The sequence below is a fragment of the Camelus bactrianus genome, chromosome 10 (assembly GCF_048773025.1).
Source record: "Camelus bactrianus isolate YW-2024 breed Bactrian camel chromosome 10, ASM4877302v1, whole genome shotgun sequence".
NCBI classification, from domain to species: Eukaryota; Metazoa; Chordata; class Mammalia; order Artiodactyla; family Camelidae; genus Camelus; species Camelus bactrianus.
In genome coordinates, this window is record NC_133548.1 from 1,494,786 (window position 1) to 1,511,267 (window position 16,482).

The following is a 16,482-nucleotide window of genomic DNA, read 5'->3' on the forward strand; positions in this document are numbered from 1 at the left end:
ATGGAGTCCAGAAGGCTCCCAAGCGGGCGGCGGGCCGGAGGTGGGGGCGGGGCGGCAGGGCGGGGGGCCGCGTGCTGCCGGCTCACTCACCCCAGTCCCACCGCACTCTGGGCAAAACCGGTTTCTCTCATCCCCCGCTGCCCCAGCACGCAGCCTGGGCCTCCGCACTGACTCCAGCCTGCTCCAAGTCCTGCTGACTGCTAACGCCAGCCGGGCCCACGTGTCCACCCTCAGAGGCCTGATTCCACGCCAGACACTGCCCCCTGCTCCCCACCCCCTGCGACAATGTGGCCGCTCCCTGTTGCCAGCCTCATGTCACCCCCTCTTGCCCAGCCCCACCGTGCCCCACGTGCCCCCCCACCATCCTGGCAAGACCGAGTGGGTTCCTGACGCTGCCAGGGCCCTGTGTCCTCCCTCCTCCTTCATGGCCGGGGACCCCCTTGGGCCCTTCCCTCTGCCTCACGTTGCATCTTCCTTGGGGAATGGAGTTATTAGGCTCAGGTCTGAGAGCCCAGCCCCTTTGTGGTCTCCCTGGGGCCCGGAACGGGGCCAGCGCTCATTTGGAGCTCCCCTGGGGTACCGCTCTCGGCCCCACCCCAAGTTCCCCGGCCTGCCTGTGGCCCCTGCTTCTCCCGGCCCTTCGGCTATTCCTCCCTCGGGGTCCCTGTCCGGCGCCAGCGCGCACCGGGCAGATGGGCCCTGGCTCTTCCTTCTCCGTCTCAGCATTGCCCGCTCGTATCCCCTGGGACCCACAGAGTGACCACAGGGTCAGAGACCACAGAGGTGGCACGCCTGGGTCCTCCCCGGGCCCTCCAGGCCTATTCCTTCTAGAAGGCTCCTGGGTTTGCCTCAGCACTGCTCTCCGAGACTCCTCCCTGCGGCCTGGGGCCCCCCAGGAGCAGGCAAGAGCTAGTTAGCCTGGAGGTCAAGCCTTCCTCCATCAGGAGTTGGGCCCCGTGAGAACTGGGGGCAGAAGGCATGCAGGCGGGGTGGGGGCACGTGGGAAGGTGCCCGCAGGGGCCGGCAGGGTCACTGCCTCCATCCGCCTTCTCCTCCTCCTCCCTCTGCTCCCAAGGGAAAGGTGGGCGGTCCAGGGTCTTAGAGAAGGCACTGGGTGGAGGGTAGGCAGGAGCCTTGGTTGACGGGTGGATGTTTAACCCTCTCCCTGGTGACGGCCAACAGCCCGGCCTTGAGTGGCCAGGCAAGCCCGTCCATGGGCACAGAGCCGACAGATTTGGTGGCTCCGGTGCCCTGGAAACGGGAGCTGGGTCGGCAGTGCCCAAGGCCGGGCAGCAAGCTCCCTCCTGTCCCCTCTGAGCCTGGCCTGTGGGCTCAGCCAGTCAGCACTTTTTGCAAACCCTGCACACAGCAAGCAGAGCCTGGCCAGGCGGCCCGAGGCACGCCCGCGGAGAGACCGGCGGCCAGGCCCCGCTGTGAGCCAGGGCACGGCCATTTTCCCCGGCGCGCACCCCGCCACACTGCTGCCTCCTTGAGCCGACTCCTCTGGGGTCTCTCATCTCCCCAGCACTTCCTGCCTGCCCCGAGACCCTCCTCAACTTCCAGGGGCAGCATCGTGGCCTGGGAACCCTCTTCTCCCGGCCCAGGGGGCCGTGCGTCCTCTTCCTGCTGCAGAGAGAGGCGGGTGAGCCCCAGACGAGGGCACCCCGGACCCGCCTGGAGCCCGGTGGGCAGCCACGGCCCCAGGGGGCTGGAGCCGGATGAGTGGCCAGCGTGTCTCTCGGGACAGGAAGCGAGAGAGCAAGTAAGGTGTGGGCCATCTTGGTCTGGCTGTTGGGTCGTTTCTGGATCCCCAAACCCCCAAACCCCATATTTCTAAGGGCTCCAAGTTCAGTCCCACTGGGGTTCTGTGGGGCCTGGGCAAGCTCCAGATTGGCCTGAGGGCGGCATCGGGGGTCCCATGGTCACACTGTAAGGGGAGCAGCAACATGCATGGGTCCAGTGCTATAAGGCGGTGGCCCCCAGCTGAGGCTGTGTGTGGTCCCCGCAGCAACCGGTGTCCCACCACTCCATGCCAGGCCAGGACACACAGACACCGACGGGGTGACCACATAGTCGCCAGGCCAGACCTCCCCCAGGCCCAGGATGGGCTCCAGCTGCCCCTGGACTGGCTCCTCCAGCTGTTCATGCAGAGACTGCAGAGAGACACCCTGACCCCTGCCCTCCAGCCCACCAACCCACCCACTCACCCACGTGGCTTCCTTGGGAGCCACGGGCCACCATCCCACAGACCGAAGCCCCTCCGAGCCCGGCCCCTCTGAAGCGGGAGCAGGAAGCAGGTGGACATTTCTGAGGGTCAGGAGCAGGAGAGAGGAGTTCGTGGGGAGGGTGGGGCGAGACCTGCACACATGTGAGAGAGAATGCAAGAGGGGTGGGCGGTCTCCAGTGGGGACAGGGTGGACATTCTGAGAAAGAGGAAGGACTTGGGGGAGGGAGTGAGGAAGACGGTCAGGTGGGGGCCCTGGGGAAGGGGCCAAAACACCAGACTGGAGGGTGGAAACTGGGGGTGGTAGCCCCTGGGGCCGGGGGGAAGGGGCCCTGATGGCCACTCCTGGAGATAGAAGAGTGCGCGAAGCCGGCAGGGGCTGGAGGCAGAGTGAGCGGTGCCCGAGGCCCAGGAGCAGCATCTTCCCTTCTTGCTGAGGGGAGCGAGACGGAGGCCATTTTGTGCGGCCCTGTGTGCCTGGCGGGCGCCCCCGCTCTGTGTGCCTGCAAGCAAGAGCACCCTCCAGCGGTGGACACACAACCAGAAGGACAAGCGTCTGTGTCTTGGAGGTTGTCAGGGTGGGAGGGCATGGGGGGTGCTGGGGGTCCCGGGCTGCATTCTGCCCTCGGGGCAGCCCCACCGAGAGGCCAGGCATCTTCACCGGGAACAGGGAGAAGGGGGAGACAGTTGTCTCAGAGCAGGCTGAGTGCCCCCGCAGCAGCTGAGGGCTGGGTGCTGGGCACTGGGGTCCAAGGCAGGTGCTCTGCCCAGACGAAGCGGCCCTCGTCTGCTCACCCCTGCTCCTTTCCCGCACGCTCCACTTGAGCAGGATGGTGGTCACTCCCCTCGGGGACCCCTGCTGTCCACTGTGGACCCCAGCGGCCCACTCTGTCCTCTCTGGGCTTCTGTTCCTTGCATGTTGGGATCACAGACCCATTGCCCCAACTCCATGATGCCGGGGCTGGAGGGCGTCTGGGGAAAGCCCCCCAGAATGCAAAGCCCCGTGGAGTTCAAGGCCTGCGCAGGGGGAGGGCACGGGGAGGGCAGGGGGAGGACCAGACTCCTGGTGCGTGATTTAGCTGGTGCACATTATTTGCTTAAGTCAAAACTCCCAGCCCAGTGGGGTTGGGGGCTGGGGAATTAGGGTGAAGGACACAGGGGCCTTTTCCTGATGGGGTCTGCTTATCCCAAAGGCCCCTTAGGCTGCAAGCATGGCCCCCACAGCAACACACTTAGTGTGACACCTGCTCAGAGGACCCCCTTCTGGGACTCAGGGAGCCTCCTGAGGGGCCGGCTCTGCTCCCACCTCCTGGGAAGCCAGGATGCGAGGGAACAGGCTGAAATCAGATGGGATCAGGGACACTTCCTGATTTGGGGTCGGGGGTAGCTCCTCCCAGGGGCCACGGCCACTCGGGCACCAGGTTCCTGGCCGGGTGGCTGGCAGAAGGGGCGGCCGTCTCCAGGTGGGACTCAGTACCCTGCAGCCCACGGAGCTGGACTCCGGGAACCTCCTTTGGTGAATGGTTGCCGAGGGGAGGCATCGCCCCCCACTCCAGCTCAGGCGCCCCCGCCAGCCCCTGGTCGCATCCTTACAGCCCACACCGGGCCCTCCTGTACCGGGCTGGACCCTGAGGCTTTTCAAGGACTAGCTCCAGCCCAGACGTCCAGGAACTGACCTGTCCCAAGCTGCACGGCCGAGGTGCGGAGGCGGCCGTGCTGGGCTCCGGCCCAGGGTGGTCTCCGGGTTGGTGCCTGGGGCTCGGGGGAGAGGGTTGCTTTTCATAGTTTGGCCGAGGGGACGGCAAAGATGTCCTCCGTCCCGGTCTGCGTGCCTCCTTCACCCACGGACATGGCCGCACGCCGGTCTCCATCATGGCTCCATCCTTGGCCATCTCACCGAGACTCGGGGACCCACAGTGGCTGCTCCCCCACTGGTCAGCTGGGAGACGGCCCTCGTCGCAGGGCGCACGCCGAGGAGGCCAGGGATTGGTCACTGCCTGAATGTCCCCGGACGGACGCCCGTGTGCCCTTGGGCAGCCTTCCCCTCCGACAGGCTGTCCAGGCCGGGAAACCCTAAGCCAAAGGGATTAAGAAGAAAGGACAGAATCGGCCGTTCCTGTGGCTGTGCCTGTTTGAGCTCCATTTAGTGTATATTTGCTCGGTGGGTAAAAACACAGAGGTGATGGCGCCAAGAGCCCGGACGTGCTCCCGTCTCTCAGGTCAGCCTGTGCGGAGGCCCCCCCCCCCAACCGCATCCTGCCCCGCCCCGCCCCGCCCGGCCTCCAGGGCAGCCATCTTGCACATTCCTGTGGTCAGCAAGGAGGGCTCTGGGATAAAGGGATGGGGATGAGTGTGGAGCCCTCAGCGTGGGCACCCCAGCCAGTCCCTTGGACCCCAGGGCCCTGCCCAGCCACCCAGCCTCCAGGCCGGCCTTGCCCCACCCCGGCCCTGAGGGTCCTCCCTCGAGGCCTCTGCTCCACGTGGGCAGGAGCTGCAGGCGCCACTCTGGCCTAGGCTGGGGGCCCCTCCCTGGATCCCGCCCCGGTCCCACCTGGGGCCAGGCGCCTGCTGTCAGGTAAAATGCACCTTGAGCAGGGCCTGGGCGCCTGGAGCCCCTGTGCCCACAGGGCTGGGATCTTGGGCTCCCTGGGTGGCTGCTCCAGGGCCCCCTCGGCACCCTCCTGGCTCCATCACCGGCTGGAGACTTCCTGGGGTGTTGGGAGGGGGTGGAGACCCAGGAGGGTCCTTCCCAGGGTGGGGCTGGTAGAGGAGGCACTCTGACCCTCCCACCTGTCAGAAAAGGCGCTGACAGTGACCTTAACTGCAGGTAATCCAGGTCACCTTCAGGGAGGGCAGAGGGACCCCGAGGGGATGGAGAGGGACCAAGATCTGGCCCCCGTCCTCCCGAGTCCTCCCTGCCCCCCCTCTGGTCTCTTCCCCGGCTGGGCTCAGAGACGTCCCTTCCAGGCTCTGGGGTGGGCCCAGCTCAATCCCACTCTCGCGGAGCCCCCGAAGTGCGGGTCTGGAGGGGTGGGGGCGGGGGGCAGGCCTTTCCTTCCCCCAGCCCTGCACTCGCAGACCCGACCACTTAAGAGTAATGAGGTCCAGGTGGCCCCTCGCGAGCCTGGATCCTGGCGGGCGGCAGGGCCTACCTCGCGCCCGGGAGCAGCTAATGACAACCAGAGGCTGGAAGGTGAGACCCCTCCTTTGCTGTCAGGGCGGTGCTGCTGACCCTCTGGCCGGCAGGTGGGCAGCAGGCCTGGGCCCTGCTGGCGACGGTTGACTCGGCCGCTGCCTTGGGACATGGGCCCCTCCACCACTTCTCTGTCTCTCCACCCAGGGCCCTGCTGCCATGAACCATCCATGGGACTGGGGAGGCTAGCCGACGTTTCTGTGTCTCGGGTGGCCCCTTGAGGAGAGGGGTGCCACGGAGCGGCTTCCTCGTCCACCTGCCTCCAGGGTGAGGGCCAAGGAGGCCAGGCGAGCCAAGGGGCTTCCGTTCGGGAGGAGGAAGCGTTACAGAGAGGTGGTGAAGGCTCACAGCAGTGGAAGGTGCTTGCCGTCCCTGCCCTGTGCCCCAGTGGACGGGTCCAATGGCGGTTTCTATGTCACATGTATTTTACCACAATAAAGCATAAACTGCCCAAGGGACTGGAAAACTTTGAGCTCCGGACTGCCTGCACTTGCCAGATGGCAGCGTCCTATTCGCCGTCCCTCTCCAGGTGGGCCTGCCAGCCTGGCTCTGGCGCCCCGCTCCCACTGACACCCCCCCCCCCGGCAACCAGGAGACTGTGTCCTCTGACCCACCCCTGAACCCCGGCTCCCCTAGCCCTGCCCTGCACTGCACAGAGTAGTGGAGGCTGGACCTGAGCCAGCTGTGGCCGCTGGTGGGGAGCTGTGGGGACAGCAGTGTGGGAAGGCACACATGCCCCGGGCACCCTCAGCATGTCCCCAGGGAAGTGCCAAATTCATCCCCAGGAAGGCAGCCAGGCGCACTGGCCCGGCCTGCAGGGTGGACGCCAGCGGGGTGGGCAGCGTGGGAGGCAGGGGGCATTTAGAGACTGGGAAGCTTGAGAAAGGTGGAGGGGAGAGGGCCCCCGCGCACGAGGGCACTAGGGCGGAATCATGGGTGCATGTCTTCAGGTGGCCGGGCGCAGGGAGGAGGCTGCGGTCAACCCACATGGACCCAGGGCCGCGTGCCTTGGGGTCCTGTCGCAGTGGGTAGGAGACAGAACTCTGATTTTTATTACAGAAAAGAAAAGGGGGAACTGTTGCTGAAGAGTGTGGAGTTGGAGCTATAGGAGGGCGGGAACCGAGCTGCGGGCAGGCTGGCCAGCTTGGGGGAAGGTCCAGGTTCAAGGCCCTCGAAGGGCCCGCTCACCACGGCCCTGAGACCTGAGCATTGGTGCATCCCACCCCGGGCCGCCGTCCAGCACAGACGTGCTGGCTGTGCACTTTCGGAGTGACTGAGACCATTGTGCAACTCTGGTCTGATGGAGAACAGGGTGGCCTGAGGGGTGTGCTGGGCGAGGCCCAGGGTCTCTGGTTGGGACACCCCCCCCCCATCAGCATCAGGGAGCCCACCAGCTGTGCCCGCGAGAGTCTGTCCTCTGGGCTCCTGGACGTGTGGGGGTCACAGCCCCTACTGACATCTGCCCTGTGCACACCTGGCTGGGGCGGCCCCTGCCTCTCTCCTGGCCCAACCCACACTCTCGCCCCTTCCAGGAGGGAGCTTTGCCCTTTGGGAAGCCCCCAACCCCAGGCTGCTATGGTCATCTCGGGCCCCATCTGAGGAGCCTGCCCGCCCGCCCGCCCAGAGGGTGTGCTGGGGTTGGCCGGCCCATCCCAGGGAGCAGGTGTCGGTGGGTGAGCTGGTCCCCGAGCTCTGAGCCAGGTAACTGGGCCCAGGCAGATGAACATTCCTGGCAGAGCCTGTGGCCCGCAGGACACAGTGGTCCCTGTTGGAGCCCTGTCTGCCTCCCTCCAGGGACACTCGGAGACCAGAACTCCAGACGGGGAGCGGAACGGGACGCCAGCAGGGGGGGCTCTGGGTAGCGTCTCCTCACAGCTTTCCCATGACGCCCCCGTAATCTGGGCTCTGCTCCTTGGCACCCCCGGACCTCACAGCTGCTGGGCCCAGCCAGCTGCTCCTCCCCCCCCGCCCAGCCCGGGACCAAGCAAGTGTCGGGGCATCACTGCCTTTTCCCATGGCGAGGCTGGGGCTGGGGGGCAAGGAATTTGAGGAGGAAGCAGCAGCAGCCGAGAATTTGGAAAATGCATCCCACTGCTGGGAGCACTGGGCAGATGCCGGCAGGGGGATTAGGAGAAAGAAAGTGTGGACACACAGTCCTGGGTGGGCCGTGACGGATGGGGCAGCCGGGGGCTCTCCTGCCCATGCGGGTGAGGCTGCGGGAGCAGCTGTTCCCATCCGTCAGCCTGCCCCTCCTTTCAGTGTCTCATCGAAGACCTTCGACCCCAGGCCGGGGGAAACTGGATTGGAGACCCTGCCTACACCCCCAGCCTGTATCGCCAGCCTGCACCCCCAACCTGCACGGGGACCTGAGACAGACGATGGGGGTTCAGGGTGCAGGGCTCCCCAGATGTCAAAGTCTGGGCCTGGAGGACCACCTCTTCCGCCGGCTCCATCCTCTGTCTCTCGCCCTCGCCTCTGAGCCCCTCAGTTTGGGCCCCCAGTGGGGGTGCCCCTAGGGGAAGAGGGGTTAAGGCTGCTGTCTGGTGGGTCTGGCCCCTGGGAAGACTCCGGAATAGCAGCTGTCCCCGCCGCTTGGAGCCGGCTGACAGGTCTGCCTGGCCCCCTGGGCCAGGGCCTCTGTGATCGATTGTGGTGGCTACTCACACCGGGGCAGTGAGCCCTGCAGCTGCTCGGAGGGGCCGCGGGGGCCGAGGGGCGCCGCCTCCACCCCCACACCGCCCCTCCTTCCCCCCTGCCTGCCTGGCCTGGCTCCTTCCCCTCCCGGGGTCTCAGGAAGGCAGCCCCCGCCCCCGCCTCCCCAAACCCCGGCAAAGCGACCCAAGCGTGGCGGCCAAGGCTTTTGGTGACCTTAGAGAAACCAGGTCGCCTCTGGCCCAGCGGAGGCATGACTGGGGACGATGAGATTACAGCTGCCCCCTACCAGGTCCAAGTCAATTTGCAGCACCAGAGAAGCAGAAAATTATGCTGCCCACGCAGGGGAGGGCTTGGCTCGAGGCGGGGTGGGGGTGGGGGTACTCAGGGACACTGCAGGGGGAGCCGTCCCCAGGGGGAGAAGGGCTGGGCCTCAGCCCCGGATACCCGGGGTGGGACGTGGATGGGGCTGCTGGGACCACCGCCGGGCCTCCTGGAACATCAGTCCCAAAGGGGGGTGGATCATGAGTTGGAGTTTGACCTGAAAAACAAGGCTTGGGGGAGGTGGGCGGAAAGGGGGCCGTGGGGGCCCCGCCAGTCACGTCTCCCTGACATTCGGCGTTTGCTCAGCCAACTTTGCAGAGACCCGGGCCGACAATCCCCTGGGTCATTGACTCCTGGGCCCCCTTCCTGTGGCCTCCTCACTGGCCTCGTCTCTCTGCCCACCCCCAGCCCCCGCCCCCTCCCTCTGCGCTGTTGCCTCACTCCCTCTGGGGCCTCCAGGGTGCATGGGAAATGACACTGCCCACCCGGCCGAGGAGGGGAGCAGGAGGGGTCTGTGTGGCGGCCTGGGGCTCCCACAGCTGCACCCACCCCCCACTCCCCACCTAGCAGGACTTCAGGGGCAGAGTGCCCAGGCGCCGGTGCTCCTGCTCTGTCTCCGGGGCGCGCGCGTGCTGGCCACTGCCCTCAGACCAGGGTAGAGAACTCCACGTGCAGGTCCTCAGGCCACCCTGGCCCCACAAGGGCACTGAGCCCCAGGAAACCTCAGTGCGGCCAGCCTGGCAGGCCGAAGGGGCCCGCGTGTGGGCGGCCCCTACCCGAGTCCTGGTCCTTGGTCCTTTCTCTGGGGGTCAAAGTGGGCTCCACCGTCCGGGGGGGGCTTCTTACACCCCGGCCTGGGCCTCCCCCTGTTGCCTCGGGGTAGGGAGGGGCGGTGGGGGGGGGGCGCTGGTTCCGGAGGGCGGCTCTGTCCCAGGCCCCTCCGGCCCACCCTTGCCCGAGCCACCCCCACCCCCGCCCAGAGCAGGGGTAATTGTGGGAAATGCAAGCCGCAGGCCTCGGGCTCGTTTACACCTAATTCAGCGGGATGTGCAGCCGGGGCCTTTGATGTCCAGGGCCTGCCGGCCTTTAGGGCTTTGTGGGCTGTGAAACAGGAAGCCCAGGGGTTTGGGGGCAGAGCCGGCGCCTCCTCCCTCCACAGTGGGCTGTCAGGGACCCAGGGGCTGTCCCCTCCTGGGGGAGGGGAGGCTGGTTGCCAGGCAGCCCTGGCGGTGGCACAGGCACCCCCTCCTTCGCCTGTACCCCTGCCGGGCAGTGGGATGGAGTGGGGTTTCTCTACACCTCCCCTGACCAGGAGCAAGTGCAGCCCTCCTCCAGGAAGAGCTGGGCACCCCAGGGCGGGAGGGGCCGAGGTGGCCTGGGGAGAGCAGGAGGCCAGATTTGGAAAGCTGGTTCCAGGGATAGGTCAGCGCCCAGGTCAGGAGCAGCCCCGGGCCACCTCACTGCTGACTTCCTGACACCCAGTCAGCCTCCTGGGCTGTGGTCACGCCAGAGGGGCAAGGGCCAGCCGTTGCGGCTGGGAACAGGCTCCAGGAAATCATCCAGGGCAGGGGGCATGGAGCCCGCTGTCCCCCTGTGTGGGGGCCACTGACCCAGCCTCTGCCTGAAGGCCTGTGGGCAAGAGGGCACGGGACCCTCACTCAGGCGGGGTGGGGATGGGGGCCTGCCAGTTGCCCATCAGGACCAGGCTCCACTGAGGTCTTCTGGAGGGCTTCCTGGAGGTGGCAGCTTGGAGGAAAGCCGAGAGGGTTGGGGCAGGCTGCAGGCCGAGGTGGACACAGGCTGGAGCCCAGTGGGAGCAGAAGCACAGGGCTGCCCCAGGGTGTGTTGTGTGCACACAGGAGCAGGAGCGAGTGTCTTGAGAACTCCAAGCCTGGAGCGATGGGGCCGGCGGGTTGGCCAAGACAAGCCGGCCCTGCTGGGTCTGCAGGGATGTCAGGGCCACGCTGGGGCACAGGACACACAGGACGGAGCCCAGAGCCAGTTTCCTTACCCTGACCGTGTACAGCCGGTGTCCCCCAGGGCGCCCCCAGCCCCTACCCCCAGCCAGAGGGCTGTGTGTGCTGGTGGGGCGGCGGACAGCTGTTCGTCTCTCCACATTCCAGACTCAGGGCCAAGCATTTGGGTGAGGCTGTTTTTCTTAAAAAGTGTCATTTGAAAATAAACAGAGTTGCTGGTGCTTCTCTGATTGCCTTGGATCCCCAGGGAGCCGCCGCAGTCAGCGTCTGAGGGTCCAGGTGGGGGAGGTCTTCCCCTGCCAGATGGCTCTGGAGGCTGGGCACCCGGAGACGGGGAAATTGCCTCCTGGCCTGGTTGATGGGTCCAAGAGGTGGCCTTCCTTCCGTACGTGGCTCTGTTCCCAGGGCAGGGCCCGGCCCGGCTGGGTCTCACTGCCGGGGGACGATGTGGGGTGACTGAGGGTGGCTGGGGGGGATCCCCCGCACCTCTTGGCCTTACTCCTACATGCCCGGGGCTCTGGGGGGCTGAGGCCCTCACCCGCTTCCACCTCTGCTCTTTGCTTGGCAGTGGAGGGAACAGGGGCCCCTCCTTAAGCCCCACATCCCCATGGAAACCGAGGTCTCTGGGGCTTCCTGGGGACCCCCGCACCGTGCCACAGCCCCGCCAAGGGAACTGGCACTTTCTCCTCCTGGAACAAAGCCCAGCCCCCACCTTCCCAGGGGTCCTGTGAGCCCAGGCCCGACCATGACCTCTGGGGGGCGACGTGGGAGGCTGGAGGAGGCTGTCTTCCACCTGCACGCTGACCCCTGCCCCTAGGGCTGAGGCACCCTTGGGCCCCCAGGCAACGGTGAGCAAGGCCTAGACCCCTGCCAGCCTGTGGGCTTGGAGTTCTCATGTGGCCCCAGCAGGGTCTAGAAACAGGGATGCAGGCACCTCGCCCACGCCACACACCCCATCTCTTCCCCTGGCCTGGCGAGCTTCTGGGCACGTGATCACACCAGGCCTGCTCCCGGGCTCAGCAAAGCCTCGGGAAGGCGCCTGGGGCAGGAGCTTTTAGGGGGCCTCCGTGGCTCCTGGCACTGCGTGCGTGGAGAGGCCCCACCTGTGTCTGTCCCCACGCCAGGCGCAGCTGGGACCCCTGGCATTCAGGGGACTGGGAATCCAGGTGCGAGGCCCTCCCGGCCCAGAAGGAACCTGGGGACACTTGGGAGGCGTCTGTGAGCAGAGCAGGAGGTGTGCGTGCATCCCCAGGAGATCCTCAGCCTTGTCCCAGAGTCGCCCCCAGGGCCAGGGCAACCTCAGAGAGACAGGGTCTTCCTGGGTGGGCATTGCGTGGGGTGGCCAACTCCTGTCCCCTGCCAACAGGACCCTGCAGCACCGTGAGATTGTAAAGACGGCCTGCACTGAGGGTGCAGGCAGCAGGGGGAGACCCCAACCCCACTCGAGGCGACCTTCGGGCTGGACATGGCATGAAAACAGGGCAGCATGAGGCCTGCCGAGGGGCTGCCTGCTCCCCTCGACACACCGCCCTTTCCCCCCGCTTCGTGCACACCGACCCTGACCCCCGTCCACCAGGGGTGGGCCCAGCCCCGCTGGCCCTGTTTGAGCTCGGAGGTCAGTGCCTGGGGACTTTGCCTTGGGGGTGCATCCCGGAGCCCACGTGCTCAGCATCCCTACGTCCTGCCCACTCTGCCTGGGCTGGGGAGTGGGCGGTGGGAGGCGGGGTTAGACCGAGACCCACCTTCCTCTTCTGGCTCAGCCTCGGAAGCCTTTCACCTTCCAGAAAGTTCCTCCGATTTCTTTGCATCTGCCCCTCACCCTCACCCTCTAGGGCGGTCTTCTTGCTGGTGGACGGCCCCCTGTGGATGGTGGGCAATTCTGCTCCTGGCACCTCCAAACACCCCCGACCGTCAGGGGCACACCAAGCCTGAGGGCGGTCTAAACAGTGGGGGTGAGCCTGCCGCCGCAGCCGCGTCCTGGCTGGTCCCTTCAGTGGCTGCGGGAGCTCGGGGACCCCTCCCGCCTCTCTGTGCGATTCAGGGGAGTGGCGTGTGTTTCCACTAGAAGGTTCCTGGGGTTAGCCCGGTCTCCCTGACTCCTGCCGGCAGTGCTGGTGAAGGGGGCCCCCGGTCGGCGCTGGAGGCCAGAGAGTCCTGGGTTGGGACCTTGAGCCCCGTCTCCCAGGAAGCTTCCTCTGACCACCCAGCTGCACCTCTGCCCATGGCAGGGTCCTGGGTCACCCCCAGTCTGGAATAACCCAGATCCAGAAAGGATAGCAGACTCAGTTCAGGCCGAGTGGCCGCTCCCGTGGGGCCCGCTGGGGGCGGCGGTTGCTGGGGCTCAGGCTGCAGAAGCTGGCCGTCAGCTTCTCCTCCCCGCTCAGTTGTCCGGCTCAAGTGTTAAAATAAAAAGGGGGAGAGTGTGTGTGGTGGACGAGGGGGTGACGGCCGAGGGAGACAGGAAACCAGACCAGCGCGAGGCCCGCAGGCGGGCAGCCTCCTCTCCTGGGAGCGAGCCCACAGGCCCGGGGGGCAGCGGGGGGGCTTCCAGCCTTTCCAAGGAAATCGCTCCTTCTGGGATGCGAAGTCCCAGGCGCCCCACGCTCCCCGGGGGTCTCTCCTCCCGTCTCTCTCACCCCTTCCCTCCTCTGTTTCTGGGCAGGGCTCCTGGCAGAGGCAGCCGCTGTGGGGACCAGACGTGGGCCTCCTGCAGCTTGACCCAGCTCCCCCCCGACACTCCCTGCCCTGAGCTGGCCTGCTGGGGGCAGAGCGGAAGGTCTTCTCCAAGCGCATTTTCACCCGGCCCGGAGCAGCAGGAACCCCGGCCACCTGTAGAGGCCTTGCCGCCATTTTGGAAGTGCCGGGCCATTTGCTGTTGGCTGAGACACCCTGGGCTGCCTTCCCGTGAGACCCAAGGGGCATGGGCTGGATCATGGGCACCCCCTTTCTGAGGCAGCCAGTAAGTACAAAAGGGCTGCGAGGAGAAGCTGCGGCTCCTGGAGCTGGTGTCTTTGGGGACGAGTCAGGACAGATGTGCACAGGCTGTGCCCCCCACCTCCAAGTGGACAGCCACAAGCCCAGGCCAGGAAGGGGGTGTCCCAGGGCCATGCGGGCAGTGGGAATCAGGGGCCCCTGGATGACGGCGAGGTGTTCACAGACCGAGGGTGTGCTGGGGGGGCCGGGGCTGGGGTCTGGATCCTGCACGGGGCCTCAGCGGGAGAGGGGGCACATCTGGGACAGGTTCCTGGGTGACAGCTCTGTGACGGATGGCCAGGGAGCGGGGATGTCTGGGGCTCGTCCTGACCCTGTGGGCCCACTCCAAGCTGGGCGGCCAGGGCCCTCCGGCCAGCCTCTTCGTACCGACCCCGGCCTCCCGGGGAGGTCTGAGCATGGCGTCCAGCCCACTTGGCTGGGCCCAACACCCAGCTCGGAAAGGGAAGTCTGGGTGGCTTCTCGGGGGGCCCCCTACAACACCCACAGAGGCCCGGGTAGGCAGGCGTGGGGGTCTGTTTCCTGGCCCGAGGCCTTCTTGCCGCTCCAAGAGGCTGAAAGGCCAGCAGAGCAGGCAGGGGTGGACCTCTGAATTCCATTTCCTCCAGACCCCGTCCTGCTGCCCTTCCCACCCAGCCCCCAGCGTCCCCTCCTCCCCGTGAGCACTTACCCGTGACAGGCATATCATGTCAACCCTTAATCCCAGGGTCCCAGGCCCCCTCCTGTGGTCTGCGAGACTCCCACTCCCCCGCCCCTGCACTGGCCCCGCCGTCTGAGGCTCACAGCCCCTTCAGGCAGGGGCCGTGCTCACCCAAATCCAGGATCCATGAAATTTGGCCTTAATTGAGTTGTCGCATGACAGCGTCCCACACGTGGGAGGCTAACACTCTGGGACCCTCTCGGCCGCCTGTGGGGCGGGGGCGTCCTGGGAACCGAGTGAGAACTGTCTCCCGGGAGGCGGGGGGTGCTGAGCCTTGCCCCGGGCACAGGCCGCTGACTGGGGGGTTGGTGTGTCACTGTCCCCCTCCCCCCGTGCTCTGGGCCCTGGCCTGCGGGGAGCCTGAGGCAGCGGCCTGGCCTTGGCTACGGCTGCCCCTCGGCCCCCTCTGGCTCTGTGCCCACTGGGAAAACAGCCACTGTATCTCGGCCACCTCCCGAACTGCAAACAGCCACGTGTCCCTTGGGGGCCACTCTTGGCACACATGCCCTCTGCCCCACGTCCCAGGTGAGGTCGTTCACCCTGGGATGGGGCCACTGGGGTCGGAGGCTCTGGGCCCACGGCCCCCACCAGGCCGGCATGAAGGGAAGGCATGGGTAGGGTGAGAGGCCCGGGTCCGGGGTCAGCCCCAGAAAGGGCTGTGGGGAGGGAGGGACACGGCAGAGAGTCAGGGGGATACAGGCAGTTAAGTGGAGTTCAGCCTGGATGGTGAGAGCTGGCAGGGACCCTCCTGTTGACACAGGGGGCTGTCCCCCTTCCTCACCCCTTCCTCGGTGACAGAGGGCCGGGGGCCCCTCTCATCTCTCCCACCTTCTCCTCCTCTCCCTCCACCACCCCTCTGTCCACAGGCCAGGGGCTCTGGGGTCTGTCCCAGACCAGTACACAGGTACCCATGAGCTCTCAGGGCATCCCACGGGCTTCCGTCTCCCCGGGAGTCGGGTCCTAGGAGGGGCGAGGTCCCCCCTCACTCTCCTGCCATCACTTCCTTGGCCATCCTAGGCTGGCTCATCCCTTCGGGGCCTCAGGAATCTCTCTGGGTGGGCAGTAGCCTCAGGGTGGCAAAGTCTTGAAAGTAGAACCCCCAGCAGGCCAGTGGACATGGCAGTGTGGCCACGGGGGCTGTGGAGGGGAGCAGTCCCCCCAGCTGGCCCTGGTGCTAGTGGAGCATGTGTCCCACATCCAGAAGCCTGGCCTGGGCCCCATGCCAGGCCTCAAGCTCCTGGGCCTCTCTAGGGTCCCCACAGCCTGGCGGAATCTGGGGGCTCCTCTGTTGAGGAGGGGACCCTCTTGGGTCCCTGTCACGTGCAGAGGTTCTGGGAAGCAAGGCTCTCGGGCCATGTCCTGCCCTGGCCCTGTCCTAGACTTCCCGCTACCCTCCCAGAGACGGGGGCTTGTGGGGCCTAGCTGCAGGGTACAGGCCAACCTCTAGAGGAGGCCCCAAGAGGTCCCCTTTCCTCAGGGTGACCCCGGCTGGGTGGGCAGGGTGTCACCATGGTGGGTCTTCCCATCCTCCCATGGTCCCAGGGTGGCAGTCAGCCAGAGCTTGGGGCCAGCAAACCCCTTCTGGATTCTCTGAGATCTGTGGGGGGCTGGCCCGAGTTCTGAGGGACCCACTGGAGCCCACTGTGCTGCGCTGGGCCTGAGACCCATCCCAGAGGCCGCCGTGTGCCCCGCAAAGCCACAGGCCTCTTCCAGAGGGATGAGGAGGTGGAGGCCAGGCCCGTGGCCCCCATGCTCTCCAATGGGGACACTGGGACTCGGGATGGGTGAGGGAGGAGGCCTCCACCCCAGACCCCAGAACAGTGGGCCAGTGTGTGGGCCAGGGGTGGGGGGCAGGGTGCAGGAGGAGGCCCGAGTGGGCCGGGTCCTGCTTCATAACCCCCCAGCGGGAAGCTGCCGACTCCTGTGCACTGTGTTGACACAGGGGTGATGTCACCACCAACAAATGGGGAGCCCATCGGGGGCTCTGTGTGTGCTCCTCTGCACTCCGTGGGCCCCGCAATGCACGGGGCGCGATCTGAAAGCCACCTGAATAAACCCAAGGGGCCCTACTTCCTCCCAGTCTTGTCTCCTGCAAGTCCCACCAACTCTGCTGCCCAGACAGGAGAGGCGGGTGCAGGGATGGGTGGGGCGGGAGGAGGCCTGAGCCCTGGTCCTGTGCTCCGCTCAGATGTGTGGCCCCCAGAGCCTCTCCCCCAACATCCCTAAACCTCCTTGGCCACTCTTCTACACATCGGGGTTCCCGTGGCAGCCAAGGATCCCCCAGGCCACACCCTGGGTCATGTCATGGCAGTGCCTTTGTCCCCACTTGTGCCCGGAGCCCTGACCTGCAGCCTTGCCCAGACCTGCTGCTCCGAATGCTCCGGGTGGTCGGTGTTCTGCCAAGCACCCTCTGGGCCACCGC

The 16,482-nt window shown here is 66.5% G+C and overlaps 2 long non-coding RNA genes across 2 annotated transcripts in view; one reads left to right on the forward strand and one right to left on the reverse strand.

Moving 5' to 3' along the window:
* Nucleotides 1-4,037, reverse strand: part of LOC141578796 (uncharacterized) — a 33,292-nt gene extending 29,255 nt beyond the window's left edge. Inside the window, exon 1 of the long non-coding RNA XR_012509471.1 lies at nucleotides 3,901-4,037. This is a non-coding gene — a long non-coding RNA (uncharacterized LOC141578796). The remainder of the gene's footprint in view (nucleotides 1-3,900) is intronic.
* Nucleotides 789-5,884, forward strand: LOC105070388 (uncharacterized). The gene is made up of 3 exons (XR_012509466.1): nucleotides 789-1,762; nucleotides 2,009-5,417; nucleotides 5,565-5,884. It is a non-coding gene; the product is annotated as an uncharacterized LOC105070388 (long non-coding RNA).
* Nucleotides 5,885-16,482: the final 10,598 nt, after the last annotated feature.